Source organism: Balaenoptera acutorostrata, chromosome 5 (genome assembly GCF_949987535.1).
Source record: "Balaenoptera acutorostrata chromosome 5, mBalAcu1.1, whole genome shotgun sequence".
Taxonomy (NCBI): domain Eukaryota; kingdom Metazoa; phylum Chordata; class Mammalia; order Artiodactyla; family Balaenopteridae; genus Balaenoptera; species Balaenoptera acutorostrata.
The window spans coordinates 25722435-25738791 of record NC_080068.1 but is presented as its reverse complement, the minus strand read 5'-3'; the positions used below and the strand labels follow the sequence as shown (position 1 = coordinate 25738791).

The 16357-nt window shown below is 38.7% G+C and overlaps 1 protein-coding gene across 10 annotated transcripts in view; it reads left to right on the top strand.

The window, feature by feature from the left end:
- Positions 1 to 16357, top strand: part of INPP4B (inositol polyphosphate-4-phosphatase type II B) — a 779792-nt gene that overhangs the window by 390919 nt on the left and 372516 nt on the right. The window contains exon 5 of one of the 10 annotated variants that reach the window (XM_057546955.1): positions 5671 to 5835. The exons of the other annotated variants lie outside the window; for them this stretch is intronic. The gene's annotated coding sequence lies outside the window, so the exon portion shown is untranslated. The remainder of the gene's footprint in view (positions 1 to 5670; positions 5836 to 16357) is intronic. 10 annotated transcript variants of the gene reach the window in all.

The following is a 16357-nucleotide window of genomic DNA, read 5'->3' as shown; positions in this document are numbered from 1 at the left end:
AGCAACTGAGCCCGTGAGCCACAATTACTGAGCCTGCGCGTCTGGAGCCTGTGCTCCGCAACAAGAGAGGCCGTGATAGTGAGAGGCCCGCGCACTGCGATGAGGAGTGACCCCTGCTTGCCGCAACTGGGGAAAGCCCTCGCACAGAAACGAAGACCCAACACAGCCAAAAAAAAAAAAAAGAACCCAAGAATGGCCCATTGTGTGATGCCTCACACCCATGTCATCCTGGGATACGGCCTAAACCACAAGTGCCTCCTGTCATGTATCCTGGCCCATTATTTCGTCCCCATTTTGCCCCGGGCTTAGTTGGCTATGACTCAATATTCCTCTAATCCTCTCACTTCTGAGATAATTATATAAGGTCCTTGGGGTCTTCTGTTTCTACGAAAAATAATATCATCTGCCTTCTACCTCCTCAGAAAATGTTTTCTTTGTCTCTTCGTCTTAATGGAAATCTGCTTTTCTGGAGTTTTCTGCTACCCTGCTGCCTACTGTAATGTAGATCGGCCACATATACAGAACCTGGAGGCAGGGTTACTGTTTTCCTGGTGCCACAAGAGGCCTCCTAAGCTGTTATGTCTGGCTCTGCCACACCTCTGTCCCTATTTATCATGCTCATTGGCCAAACTCCTGTTCTCTTTAGACTTTTCTACCAGACACATAGTCTTCCCTTGGTCCCCAGGTTCCGCCTGCTATCCCTCTGGGCAGTTGCAGTTCCCATGGGAATAACCCATCTAGCATCCTTGCTGGTACAGTTTCTTTGTCTTTTGGTGCTCTAGTGACCATCAACACCACTCTATTTCATCCACTCATTTATCCCATGACAATACCCTGGAGTTATCACTTAGGACTGAATTCTTCTCTCAGCCCCCAATCTGTCACATCTTTCCCCATTAATGACTTCCCAATCTAGCCTAGAAACTTGTCAGTCGCATTAGTAGTATCACATTCTCGGCTTCACCCTTCTCTCACCGCGTCCGCAGACAAAACCCCAACACTATGTCAACTAAGGTGTCCTTCTCCACCAGGCTGCTGAGCCCTGCTGGAGAAAGCCACACAGCTAGTCAGACTGAGGCCTCCACAAACCTGTGTCTCCAGGCCCAGATGGACCCATACAACTGCCCCACTTGTTCCTCATCCAGCGTTCATAAAGGCCAGCACAAAACTCCACCTGTCTTCTCAAAGCTTCTTAGCTCCTCCCATTTCCTCTCCACACGTTAACATAATTTAGTTTGTTAAATTCATGAGTATTTACGACCTACCAAAGTCATAAAGAAAAATATAGTAGATGTTTTGTACCTGTTACCCAGTTTAATAAATCAAACTTTCCCAATACAGTTGAAAACCCCTGTGTTCCCCTTCCGGATCACATCTCCTACACCCTTCCTCCCAAATATCATAACTATTCTGATTTTAGTGTTTATCATGCATTCCTCTGTGATTGTACCTCATGTGTGTGTACCCCTATGCAATACAGAACTGGAATATTATTTTACATGTTTTAAAATTTTCTATAAGTGCCATCCTCTTTCTTCCCCCCCCCGCCCCCGTCTTACGCTCCTCTTCACTCTTTCTCCCCTTTTTCTCTATACTTTGTGAAGTTAATCAATGTTGGTATGTGAAATGAAAATCCAGTCTATGCAGAATGAATAGATCACATTATATTTATCTACTTTCTTATTTATGGACATTTAGCCTGTTTCAGTATTTTATTATTAGAAGTTGATTCATTATAAACATTCTTTTAACTGTCTTCTGGTATGCATTTGCAAGAATTTTTCTAGAATGTGTGGTTGGAAGTAGAATTGCTTTTCAACTTTACTAGATGTTACCAAATTATTTTCCATTGTGACTGGAACACCAGCAGTACATAGAAGTTTATATTGCTCTAAATCCTCATCAATATTTGGGGTTTTGAGACTTTAAAATTTTTACTTATTGATGGTCGTATAATGATATCTCATTTGGCTTTAATTTGCATTTCCATGATAACTAGTGAAGTTCAGAATCTCTTAATAAGTTTCTTGACAATTTGTGTTTAATAATTTTGAATTACCTGTTTACATATTTTGCTAGTTTTTTTCTGTTGGGTTGTTTTGCTACCATTCTTAAGATATTCTGGAAAGTAAATCTTTATCAGTTATCTTTATTACACACAGTATTTCCTTTTTCTGCTTGTTTTAGGTTTAATTTGCTCCTTTTCTAGTTATAAGGTGACAGCTTAGATCATTGATTTGAGACCTTTTTTTTTCTATTATAAGCACTTAATACTATAAATTTCCCTGAAAGCGTAGTTTGATATGTAGTGTAGTGATTTCATTCTGATTCTAATGAGTATTAGTATGTTTTATATATGCACACACTTGTTTTTATTGCAATTCTCTTAAATATGTTAAGGTTTGTTTTAGGACCTAGGATATGACCTTAGTGAATATTCCATGCATACTTTGAAAAACATATGTATATTCTGTTGTTGTTGAATTCGTTGTGTTATAAATGTCAGTTAGGTCAAGTTGTTGGTACTGTCGTTGTCTTCTATATCCTCACTGATTTCTGTTTACTTGTTCTAGCCATTACTGAGAGAGGGATGTTGATGTCTCCACGCATATCATTGTGGATTTGTCTATTTCTCCTTTTAGTTTTTTAAGTTTTTGCTTCATGTATTTTTTTAAAATTATTTATTTTTTTGGCTGCGTTGGGTCTTCATTGCTGCACGCGGGCTTTCTCTAATTTCAGTGAGCAGGGGCTACCCTTCGTTGCGGTGCATGGGCTTCTCATTGCAGTGGCTTCTCTTGTTGCGGAGCATGGGCTCTAGGCATGCAGGCCTCAGTAGTTGTGGCACGCAGGCTCAATACTTGTAGCTCGCGGGCTCTAGAGCGTAGGCTCAATAGTTGTGGCACACGGGCTTAGTTGCTCTGTGGCATGTGGGATCTTCCCAGACCAGGGCTCGAACCTGTCTCCCCTGCATTGGCAGGCGGACTCTCAGCCACTGTGACACCAGGGAAGTCCCTGCTTCATGTATTTTGAAGCTCTGCTGTTAGGTGCATGTACCTTTAGGATTGTTATGTCTTTTTGGTGAATTAACCATTTGTCATTATATTATTCCTTGATGTGAAATCTATTTTACTTGATATTAATATAGCCACTTCAATTTTCTTTTGATTAGTGTCTGCATGGTTTAAACTTCTTGATCCTTTTACTTTAACCTATATATGTCATTATATTTAAATATAACTATGAAACATAGAGTTAGTCCTTGCTTTTTTGTCCAAGCTGATAATCTTTCTTTTTAATTGGTGTGCGTGTGTGTGTGTCTGTGTTTGTAGATTGTTTACATTTAATGTAATTATTGATGTGGTTGGATTAAAAACAAATATTTAGCTAGTTGTTGTCTATTTATTCCATCTTTTTTTGTTCTTTCCCCCCTGCCTTTGGATTATTGTGTATTTTTTGTTATTACATTTTACCTCCACTATTGGCTTATTATTTATACTTATTTTTAAAAAAATATGAATGGTCACCCTAGGAAGTACCATATACATTTTAACTAATCACAGTCTACTTTCATATATTTTAGTGATATAATTGTATACTATAATTTTAGTGTAAAAACAATAACTCCCTATTCTTTCCTCCCGTCATTCTTGCTATTGATGTTATATGTTATATTTTTACACATGCTATAAGCATACAATACATTGCTACTAATTGTGCTCTAGACCCGTGCTTGGCAAATACTAGCCTGCAGGCCAAATCCTAAACAACAATTAGCTTTGCATAAAATGTTATTGTAACATGGGCATGCCTATTCATTTATGTATTGTCAATGGTTGCTTTCACATTGTAGCAGCAGCACTGAGTGGTGAGTGAGAGACTGTATGGCCCAAAAGGCCTAAAATATTTACTATCTGTCCTTAACAGGAAAATTATGTCAAGCCCTGCTTTGGGCAATGATCTGTTATAGTCACTCGAAGTAAGAAAAGATGAAATTAACATAGATTTTTCTTCATACCATTTATAGTGCTCTTCATTTCTTTTGTAGATCCAAGTATCTTTCTGTAATGTCATGCTTGAAGAACTTCCTTTAATATTGCTTGCTGTGCAGGTCTGCTTATAATGAATTTGTCAATTATTTGTCTGGCTAAAAGTCTTTATCTCTCCTAATTTTTACAAGTTATTTTTACTTTGTGTAGAGTTTTGGGCTGACAGTTTTTATTCTTTCAGATTTTTAAAGATGTCACTTACATAGTTTCTAACAAGAAGTCCAAGATATTTTCTTCTTTTGTTACTCTACATGTACTTTGCCTTTTTTGCGGTCAAAATTTTTTTACCTCAAAAATTTTCTCTTATCTTTGGTTTTCAGTTGAATATATGTAGAAGTTTTTTTTTTTTGATTTTTGTTGAATTTGCTTATTTGATTATTGGGGTGTGTGTGTGTGTGTGTACACTACTCTGCTTGGTGTTTTCTGAGCTTCTTAAATTGGTGTTTTGATGTCTTTAAATATTTTTGGAAAATCCTAGGCCATTGTCTTTTAAAATATCTATTCTGTCTTTTTCTTTTTTCTGAGATTCGAATAATGCATTTTGGTTGATACTGTCTCACAGTTGTTGAATGCTCTCATGCATTTTCACTTTTTTTCTCTGTATTACAGTATTTCTCTGTATTTCTTTTTTTCTCTGTATTATTTCCTTGATGGTGTCACATCTACTGATGAGCCCATCAAAGGCATTCTTCCTCTTTGATACTGGTGTTTTACATTCCTAGCATATCCATTTGACTCTTTTCCACTAGTTTCTGTCTTTGCTAAAAATCTCCATGTGGTCATGCAGCTTGTCTACCTTTCCCATTACAGTCTTTAATATATTCTCTTTCTGATAGTTCCAAATTTGGGTATTTTCTGAGTCTGGATCTCTTGATTGTGTATTAGCTTTTTCTCTTGAGTGTGTTTTTGTTCTTCTTCATCTTCTTCTTCATCTTTTTCTTCATCTATTTTGTGTTGTGTGTAGGATAGTAGGGTATGAAAGAATTAGTACTTAGGCCTGGAAGTGGGCTTTCCTCTTTTTCTGTTAATCCTTTGTGTGTTGGGGGAGTTGAATCAATCTAGTCAGTAACTGAGCTGGGTTAGGGTTTTGTTGTTGCTATGCCCACCCTCAGTGCACCTGTAGCTTCAGATTTACTCCGGTGTTCACTTGTGTTTAGGGTGGGATTTGGGTGGCTGGAGAATTTGTTCTCCACCCTCCAGTTTAGACTTTTCCTGGGAACTTCTACATCAGAGAGGTCCACCATTCATGCTTCTGTGTCTCCCCCGGTGGTAACCTACTGTTAACTTATTTCTTAGCGTTTGCTGGCCTGGTGTTTGGGAGCAGAAACATTCTCTGTTATTCTATTTCAATGTTGATCTTAGGCAAAATCTGTGTTCTTGGGTCTTAGGGATGGGGCTTTCTCAATGACCCTGTCCCTGTCTTAGAAATAGAGGATCAGAAGATCTCTAATGATCTGATCCCAGGAAACTTTCCTTCCCCTCTCTTGTTCCATCCCTAATTGCAATGAGTTTTCAGCGGTGTGCTGATGGCAACAGGGTCTGCCATTTTTGTTATATAGGGATGAGGATGCAAGTGTTGTGCTATGTTTTCTCTGCAGTGACTACTGCTGCTCTGTTTTCACAGGCCTGTATCACCAAGGATTGCCTTCTTCAGATCCTACTGTGCTCCCAGTCTTTCTTATGAGTATGTGATGAGGTCCATGAAAGTGTGTTAGTGAGGACAAACTACCTTTGAGTCTGTGGCTATCAGAAGCTCTATACACTCATTCTGGCCTACTCCTGACCTTGAGTAAGTCATTAAATATTTCAGTTGAATTTTTATTACCAGCTTCTATGGAGACTGACACCCCTTCCTCCTGTGCCTGAAAGCTCTGCTCTATGGAGGCCTTTGTCTTTCCTTAGATTTCAGCCTGGTTGGTTGCTCTGAGACCTAAGCTCTCTGATTAGTTAAGGAAAAGTTACGATTTTATATATTATTCAGCTTTTTCTTGAGTTTACAGTAGGAGTAATATTCTTTACATCTTTGTCTAAACAGAAGCTGAAAACTACTGTGTTACAAACATATTTTCCCAGGATGTAATTTGTTATCTCATGCTTTATTGTATCTTTTGCTTACAGAGTATTTTATTTTAATGTAATCAAATTTATTAATATTTTCCTTTATGAACTAGGCTTTTGTTTTGTTAAAACTTTTATTATTTTTTAAAAAATTTTCTATTGGAGTATAGTTAATTTACATTGTTGTGTTAGTTTCTGCTGTACAGCAAAGTGAATCAGTTATACATATACATATAGCTACTCTTTTTTAGATTCTTTTTCCATGTAGGCCATTACAGAGTACTGAGATGAGTTCCCTGTGCTATACAGTAGGTCCTTATTAATTATCCATTTTATATATGTGTATATGTGTGTATATGTCAATTCCAATCTCCCAATTTATCCCTCCCCCCTCCCACCCTGGTAATTATAAGTCTGTTTTCTATGTCTGTGACTCTATTTCTGTTTTGTAAATAAGTTCATTTGTACCATTTTTTTAGATTCCACATATAAGCAATATCATATGATATTGGTCTTTCTCTGACTTACTTCAGTCAGTATGACAATGTGAACTATGCTTTTGAAGTCAAGAAATATTTCCTCATTCATAGTTGCCAAATATTCCCTTTTCTTGAAAGGAAAAAAAAAAAACCAACTGAGATTGTTAGGGAGACTATCCTCAAGTTTCTGTTGCTTACTTTTCAGATCATACCTCATTTTCTGCTTACCCCCTTCCTTTCATTACAGCAGATAGAAGCATTTGGATTTTTCCTTGTCCCATCAATCATCTCCCTTTCTCCTTTATATTTAACTCCTCTTTTTTCTTTTGACTATGTGCTTTCAGTATTTAAATATGCACAAGTGTCCTCATTCTTAAAAAAATGAAGCCATCTCTTAACTCAATGGTATTGTTTCCTTGAGAAACCCTAGTTGTGTGGAGTGATGATGGTGTTCCCTCAGTTGCTGCTCTATGCTGCTCTCCTTTTCCAGCTAACTTCTCTTCTTGCTCCCTGAAATAGTTTTGTGCCTTAAGTTTGAGTCCTCAGTCATGCTTTTTCTCACTACATGCACTTGCTTTCAGTGACTCCATGCATTCCTTTGACTTCAACAACTGGCCAACAATTTCCAAAAACATATTTTTCCAACCTTAATATCTCTCCCAAGATCTAGACCCATGTGTTCCAGTGCCTCCTGAATATCTTAAGGCATCTCAGAAACAACATGGTTAAGATAAAACTCATCATCCTTGACTACAGCTCCTTCTTCTTTATTCTCCAGATAGCTTAATGGTCCATAATTTACTGGGTTCGAACAGAAATTTCTGTCTTTCATTATCTCAACTCTAATATGACATCTAATTCCATCACTAAGACTAGGTAATTTTTTTGTTTTTTTTGTATACATCGGCATCATTTATTATATCAAAGAAACAACTATTTTCCCACTGGAGTCCCAGCTTTGTCACATATTAAGTTCTTACATATACATGGCTGTTTTTTGTTTGTTTGTTTGTTTTTTTAGATTCCATATATATGTGTTAGCATACGGTATTTGTTTTTCTCTTTCTGACTTAGTTCACTCTGTATGACAGACTCTAGGTCCATCCACCTCACTACAAGTAACTCAATTTGATTTCTTTTTATGGCTGAGTAATATTCCATTGTATATATGTGCCACATCTTCTTTATCCATTCATCTGTTGATGGACACTTAGGTTGCTTCCATGTCCTGGCTATTGTAAATAGAACTGCAATGAACATTTTGGTACATGACTCGTTTTGATTTATGGTTTTCTCAGGGTATATGTCCAGTAGTGGGATTGCTGGGTCGTATGGTAGTTCTATTTTTAGTTTTTTAAGGAACCTCCATACTGTTCTCCATAGTGGCTGTATCAATTTACATTCCCACCAACAGTGAAAGAGGGTTCCCTTTTCTCCACACCCTCTCCAGCATTTATTGTTTGTAGATTTTTTGATGATGGCCATTCTGACCGGTGTGAGATGATATCTCATTGTAGTTTTGATTTGCAATTCTCTAATGATTAATGATGTTGAGCATTCTTTCAAGTGTTTGTTGGCAATCTGTATATATTCTTTGGAGAAATGTCTAGGTCTTCTGGCCAGTTTTGGATTCAGTTGTTTGTTCTTTTGATATTGAGCTGCATGAGCTGCTTGTAAATTTTGAAGATTAATCCTTTGTCAGTTGCTTCATTTGCAAATATTTTCTCCCATTCTGAGGGTTGTCTTTTTGTCTTGTTTATGGTTTGCTTTGCTGTGCAAAAGCTTTTAAGTTTCCTTAGGTCCCATTTGTTTGTTTTTGTTTTTATTTCCATTTCTCTAGGAGGTGGGTCAAAAAGGATCTTGCTGTGATTTATGTCATAGAGTGTTCTGCCTATGTTTTCCTCTAAGAGTTTGATGGTGTCTGGCCTTACCTTTAGATCTTTAAGCCATTTTGACTTTATTTTTGTGTATGGTGTTAGGGAGTGTTCCAGTTTCATACTTTTACACGTAGCTGTCCAGTTTTCCCAGCACCACTTATTGAAGAGGCTATCTTTTCCCCACTGTATATTCTTGCCTCCTTTATCAAAGATAAGGTGACCCTATGTGTGTGCGTTTATCTCTGGGCTTTCTATCCTGTTCCACTGATCTATATTTCTGTTTCTGTGCCAGTACCATATTGTCTTGATTACTGTAGCTTTGTAGTATAGTCTGAAGTCAGAGAGTCAGATTCCTCCAGCTCTGTTTTTCCCCTCAAGATTGCTTTGGCTATTAGGGGTCTTTTGTGTCTCCATACAAATTTTAAGATTTTTTGCTCTACTTCTGTAAAACATGCCATTGGTAATTTGATAGGGATTGCATTGAATCTGTGGATTGCTTTGGGTAGTATAGTCATTTTCACAATATCGATTCTTCCAATCTAAGAACATGGTTTGTTTCTCCATCTATTTGTATCATCTTTAATTTCTTTCATCAGTGTCTTATAGTTTTCTGCATACAGGTCTTTTGTCTCCTTAGGTAGGTTTATTCCTAGGTATTTTATTCTTTTTGTTGCAATGGTAAATGGAGTGTTTTCTTAATTTCACTTTCAGTTTTTTCATCATTAGTGTATAGGAATGCAAGAGATTTCTGTGCATTAATTTTATATCCTGCTACTTTACCAAATGCATTGATTAGCTCTAGTAGTTTTCTGGTAGCATCTTTAGTATTCTCTACATATAGTATCATGTCATCTGCAAACAGTGACAGCTTTACTTCTTCTTTTCCGATTTGGATTCCTTTTATTTCTTTTTCTTCTCTGATTGCTGTGGCTAAAACTTCCAAAACTATGTTGAATAATAGTGGTGAGAGTGGGCAACCTGGTCTTGTTCCTGATCTTAGTGGAAATTGTTTCAGTTTTTCACCATTGAGGACGATGTTGGCTGTGGGTTTGTCATATATGACCTTTATTATGTTGAGGAAAGTTCTCTCTATGACTACTTTCTGGAGGGTTTTTATCATAAATCGTTGTTGAATTTTGTCAAAAGCTTTCTCTGCATCTATTGAGATGATCATATGGTTTTTCTCCTTCAATTTGTTAATATGGTGTATCACATTGATTGATTTGCATATATTGAAGAATCTTTGCATTACTGGGATAAACCCCACTTGATCATGGTGTATGATACTTTTAATGTGCTGTTGGATTTTGTTTGCTTGTATTTTGTTGAGGATTTTTGCATCTATGTTCATCAGTGATATTGGCCTGTAGTTTTCTCTCTTTGTGACATCTTTGTCTGGTTTTGCTATCAGGGTGATGATGGCCTCGTAGAATGAGTTTGGGAGTGTTCCTCCCTCTGCTATGTTTTGGAAGAGTTTGAGAAGGATAGATGTTAGCTCTTCTCTAAACGTTTGATAGAATTCACCTGTGAAGCCATCTGGTCCTGGGCTTTTGTTTGTCGGAAGATTTTTAATCACAGTTTCAATTTCAGTGCTTGTGATTTGTCTGTTCATATTTTCTATTTCTTCCTGGTTCAGTCTCGGAAGGTTGTGCATTTCTAAGAATTTGTCCATTTCTTCCAGGTTGTCCATTTTGTTGGCATATAGTTTCTTTTAGTAATCTCTCATGATCCTTTGTATTTCTTCAGTGTCAGTTGCTATTTCTCCTTTTCATTTCTAATTCTATTGATTTCAGTCTTTTCCCTTTTTTTCTTGATGAGTCTGGCTAATGGTTTATCAATTTTGTTTATCTTCTCAAAGAACCAGCTTTTAGTTTTATTGATCTTTGCTATCGTTTCCTTCATTTCTTTTCCATTTATTTCTGATCTGATCTTTATGATTTCTTTCCTTCTGCTAACTTTGGGGTTTCTTTGTTCTTCTTTCTTTAATTGCTTTAGGTGCAAGGTTAGGTTGTTTATTTGAGATGTTTCCTGTTTCTTAAGGTAGGATTGTATTGCTATAAACCTCCCTCTTAGAACTTATTTTGCTGCATCCCATAGGTTTTGGGTTGTTGTGTCTCCATTGTCATTTGTTTCTAGGTATTTTTTAATTTCCTCTTTGATTTCTTCAGTGATCACTTGGTTATTAAGTAGTGTATTGTTTAGCCTCCATGTGTTTATATTTTTTACAGATTTTTTCCTGTAATTGATATCTAGTCTCAAAGCGTTGTGGTCAGACAAGATACTTGATACGATTTCAATTTTCTTAAATTTACCAGGGCTTGATTTGTGACCCAAGATATGATCTATCCTGGAAAATGTTCCATGAGCACTTGTGAAGAATGTGTATTCTGTTGTTTTTGGATGCAATGTCCTGTAAATATCAATTAAGTCCCTCTTGTTTACTATATCATTTAAAGGTTTTGTTTCCTTATTTATTTTCATTTTGGATGATCTGTCCTTTGGTGAAAGTGGGGTGTTAAAGTCCCCTACTATGATTGTGTTACTGTTCATTTCCCCTTTAATGTCTGTTAGTATTTGCCTTATTTATTGAGGTGCTCCTATGTTGGGGCCATAAATATTTACAATTGTTATATCTTCTTCTTGGATTGATCCATTGATCATTATGTAGTGTCCTTCTTTGTCTCTTGTAATAGTCTTTGTTTTAAAGTCTGTTTTGCCTGATATGAGAATTGCTACTCCAGCTTTCTTTTGATTTCCATTTGCATGGAATATCTTTTTCCATCCCCTCACTTTCAGTCTGTATGTGTCCCTAGGTTTGAAGTGCGTGTCTTATAGATAGCATATATATGGGTCTTGTTTTTGTATCCATTCAGCCAGTCTATGTTTTTTGGATGGAGCAGTTAATCCATTTACATTTAAGGTAATTATCAATATGTATGTTCCTATTACCATTTTCTTAATTGTTTTGGGTTTGTTATTGTAGGTCCTTTCCTTCTCTTGTGTTTCCTGCCTAGAGAAGTTCCTTTAGCATTTGTTGTAAAGCTGGTTTGGTGGTGCTGAATTCTCTTAGCTTTTGCTTGTCTGTAAAGGTTTTAATTTCTCCATCAAATCTGAATGAGATCCTTGCTGGGTAGAGTAATCTTGGTTGTAGGTTTTTCTCCTTCATCACTTTAGGTATGTCCTGCCACTCCCTTCTGCCTTGCAGAGTTTCTGCTGAAAGGTCAGCTGTTAACCTTATGGGGATTCCCTTGTATGTTATTTGTTGTTTTTCCCTTGCTGCTTTTAATATTTTTTCTTTGTATTTAATTTTTGAAAGTTTGATTAATATGTGTCTTGGTGTGTTTCTCCATGGATTTATGCTGTATGGGACTCTCTGTGCTTCCTGGACTTGATTAACTATTTCCTTTCCCATATTAGGGAAGTTTTCAACTATAATCTCTTCAAATATTTTCTCATTCCCCTTCTCTTTCTCTTCTTCTTCTGGGACCCCTATAATTGGAATGTTGGTGCATTTAACATTGTCCCATAGCTCTCTGAGACTGTCCTCAATTCTTTTCATTCTTTTTTCTTTATTTTGCTCTGCAGTAGTTATTTCCACTATTTTATCTTCCAGGTCACTTATCCGTTCTTCTGCCTCAGTTATTCTGCTATTGATCCCTTCTCGAGAATTTTTAATTTCATTGATTGTGTTGTTCATCACTGTTTGTTTGCTCTTTAGTTCTTCTAGGTCCATGTTAAACATTTCTTGTATTTTCTCTGTTCTATTACCAAGGTTTTTTTTTTTTTTTTTAAAGATTTATTTGATTGATTGATTGCTATGTTGGGTCTTCGTTTCTGTGCTAGGGCTTTCTCTAGTTGCGGCAAGCGGGGGCCACTCTTCATCGCGGTGCGCAGGCCTCTCACTATTGTGGCCTCTCTTGTTGCGGAGCACAGGCTCCAGACGCGCAGGCTCAGTAGTTATGGCTCACAGGCCTAGTTGCTCCACGGCATGTGGGATCTTCCCAGTCCAGGGCTCGAACCCGTGTCCCCTGCATTAGCAGGCAGATTCTCAACCACTGCGCCACCAGGGAAGCCCCCTATTACCAAGGTTTTTGATCATCTTAACTAATTATTCTGAATTCTTTTACAGGTAGACTGCCTATTTCCTCTTCATTTGTTAGGTCTGGTGGGTTTTTGCCTTCTCCTTCATCTGCCGTGAGTTTCTCTGTCTTGTCATTTTGCTTAACTTACGATGTTTGACATCTCCTTTTCGCAGGCTGCAGGTTTGTCGTTCCCGTTGTTTTTGGTGTTTGTTCACAGTCGCTAAGGTAGTTTCAGTGGGTTGTGTAGGCTTCCTGGTGGAGGGGACTAGTGCCTGTGTTCTGGTGGATGAGGCTGGATCTTGTCTTTCTAGTGGGCCGGTCCACGTCTGGTGGTGTGTTTTGGGGTGTCTGTGGCCTTGTTATGATTTTACACAGCCTCTCTACTAATGGATGGAGTTGTGTTCCTGTCTTGCTAGTTGTTTGGCATAGGGTGCCCAGCCCTGTAGCTTGCTGGTCATTGAGTGGAGCTTGGTCTTGGCGTTGAGATGGAGATCTCTGGGAGATTTTCGCCATTTGCTATTACGTGGAGCTGGGAGGTCTCTTGTGCACCAGTGTCCTGAACTTGGCTCTCCTACCTCAGAGGCATAGCCCTGATGCCTGGCTGGAGCACCAAGAACCTGTCATCCCCATGGCTCAGAATGAAAGGGAGAAAAAAAAGAAAGAAAGAAAGAAGAAGATAAAATAAAGTAAAATAGAATAAAGTTATTGAAATAAAAAAAAATAATTATTAAAAAAAATTTTTTTTAAAAACCGGAAAGACAGAACCCTAGGACAAATGGTAAAAGCAAAGCTATACAGACAAAATCACACACACAAGCATACACATACATACTCACAAAAGGAGAAAAAGGGAAAAATATATATATATAATTGCTCCCAAAGTCCACCTCCTCAATTTGGGATGATTTGTTGTCTCTTCAGGTATTCCACAGATGCAGGTACATCAAGTTGATTGTGGAGGTTTAATCCGCTGCTCCTGAGGCTTCTGGGAGAGATTTTCCTTTCTCTTCTTTGTTCGCACAGCTCCCGGGGTTCAGCTTTGTATTTGGACCCGCCTCTGCGTGTAGGTCGCCTGAGGGTGTCTGTTCTTCGCCCAGACAGGACAGGGTTAAAGGAGCAGCTGCTTCGGGGGCTCTGGCTCACTCAGGCCGCAGGGAGGGAGCGGTACGGAGGAGGCGGGGCGAGCCTGCGGCGTCAGAGGCGTCATGACGTTGCACCAGCCCGAGGCGTGCCGTGCGTTCTCCCGGGGAAGTTGTCCCTGGATCACAGGAGCCTGGCAGTGGCGGGCCGCACAGGCTCCCGGGAGGGGTGGTGTGGAGAGTGACCTGTGCTCGCACACAGGCTTCTTGGTGGCAGCAGCAGCAGCCTTAGCGTCTCATGCCCGTCTCTGGGGTCCGCGCTGATAGCCGCGGCTCGCGCCTGTCTCTGGAGCTCCTTTAAGCGGCGCTCTGAATCCCCTCTCCTCGCACACCAGGAAACAAAGAGGCAAGAAAAAGTCTCTTGTCTCTTCGGCAGCTGCAGACTTTTTCCCGGACTCCCTCCCGGCTAGCTGTGGTGCACTAGCCCCTTCAGGCTGTGTTCACGCCACCAACCCCAGTCCTCTCCCTGCGAGCCGACCGAAGCCCGAGCCTCAGCTCCCAGCCCCGCCTGCCCCGGCGGCTGAGCAGACAAGCCTCTCGGGCTGGTGAGTGCTGGTTGGCACCGCTCCTCTGCGTGGGAATCTCTCTGCTTTGCCCTCCGCACCCCTGTGGCTGCGCTCTCCTCCGTGGCTCTGAAGCTTCCCCCCTCTGCCACCCGCAGTCTCCGCCTGAGAAGGGGCTTCCTAGTGTGTGGAAACCTTTCCTCCTTCACAGCTCCCTCCCACTGGTGCAGGTCCCATCCCTATTCTTTTGTCTCTGTTATTTCTTTTTTCTTTTGCCCTACCCAGGTACGTGGGGAGTTTCTTACCTTTTGGGAGGTCTAAGTTCTTCTGCCAGCGTTCAGTAGGTGTTCTGTAGGATTTGTTCCACATGTAGATGTATTTCTGATGTATTTGTGGGGAGGAAGGTGATCTCCACGTCTTACTCTTCTGCCATCTTAAAGCTCCTCTAGCTAATTCTATTTAATAAATTTTTTTGGAATCCAGATTCTCTTCTCTAGATATCTGCTTCTATTCAATATTTTGGCATAGATCTTTTTTAATATTTTATTTTCGTAGAATATTAAAATTACCTCCAAACAGGTTGATTTCCTTATCAAGTTGCCACCTTTTAGTATATTCTCTACTTTGACCCTCAGTAAACTTCCTAATATCATATATGATCATGTTACTTTCCTGGTTAAGGTATATTTAATGTGACTTCTTTCTGCTTTAAGAATTAAGTTTAGTCTCTGGCTATCTGTTTAAAAATTTTGTGTGGTATGTAAAAACCTCAATCTATTCTCGAGCATGATCTCCAAACCAAAAAATTTCCAAACAGACACAGAAAAGGAACTGTTGCACCTAACCATAACCCTACATAAATGCTATATTTGCCAGCTAGAAATACTTGGTTTTCTAGAACTTTGCTAGTAATGCAGCTGTTTGCTTCTGATGTCTGTGCCTTGATAACAAGTATCAAATCTGAAATTTGTCCTCAAATGCAACAAAGATAGAATGAAGATGAATAGAATCATAAGAGGTTGTCATATAATCTTTGTTCATATATCTGGCTCCATTCTCTCCAAAATTGAACTCATTTTTCAGTTTTGAATGGGTATGCTTAAGATGGGGCCGTGTTAATGAGTCTTTGAAGACGTCTTACTTTAGTCCTCTCTACTCACCCCCAAATTACACAAGTGCACACAACCCACACACAGAGTTGAGATTTATTAATTATTTACCATTAGTGTGCTGGGTTATTATTTTGCTAGGATTCATCCATATTGCTTTGTTTAGGTCTCCTTGTCAGTTTTTAAGATAACTGATCAGGATTAGGGATTGAGTCTTTGATCAAGAAGTGTAGTGAATTTAACAAAGTCCGTGTATCCAAGTCCCACATACATGGCCGTCTTCCACAGATATTAATGCTAATGCATTCCACTAATGCTAATGCATTTATCATAGGTTCTTGAGAGAATGTGGTGCAATAAATATGTGCCTGTCCTTATTAAAAAGACATCTGAATTTAAATAACCCAACAAGAACGTAGAAAACATTATCTTATTTTAAAATATAATTTTCTACCCTTATATTGCCCTTTCCCCATTCCCTCTCCACTCTGGAAACCATTAATTTGTTCTCTATATCTGTGAGTCTGCTTCTTTTTTATTACATTCACTAGTTTGTTAAATTTTTTACATTTCACATATAAGTAATATCATACGGTACTTGTCTTCCTGTGTTTGACTTATTTCACTTAGCATAATGCCCTCCAAGTCCATCCATGTTGCTACAAATGGCAGAATTTTAAACATTTTTAATGGCTGAGTAGTATTCTACTGTATACCACATTTTCCTTATCCTTTCATCTGTTGATAGATACTTAGGTTGCTTCCATATTTTGGCAATTGTAAATGGTGCTGCTGTGGACATTGGGGTACATGTATCTTTCTGAATTCGTGTTTTCACTTTTTTTTAATTTTTCACATATATACCCTGGAGTGAAATTGCTGGGTCATATGGTAGTTCTAGTTTTAGTTTTCTGAGGACTCTCCATGTTGTTTTCCACAGTGGCTACACCAATTCCCTACCAATAGTGTATGAGGGTTCCTTTTTCTCCACATCCTCTCCAGCATTTATTTGTGTTCTTTATGATGATAGCCATTCTGACAGGCATGAGGTGATAGCTCATTGT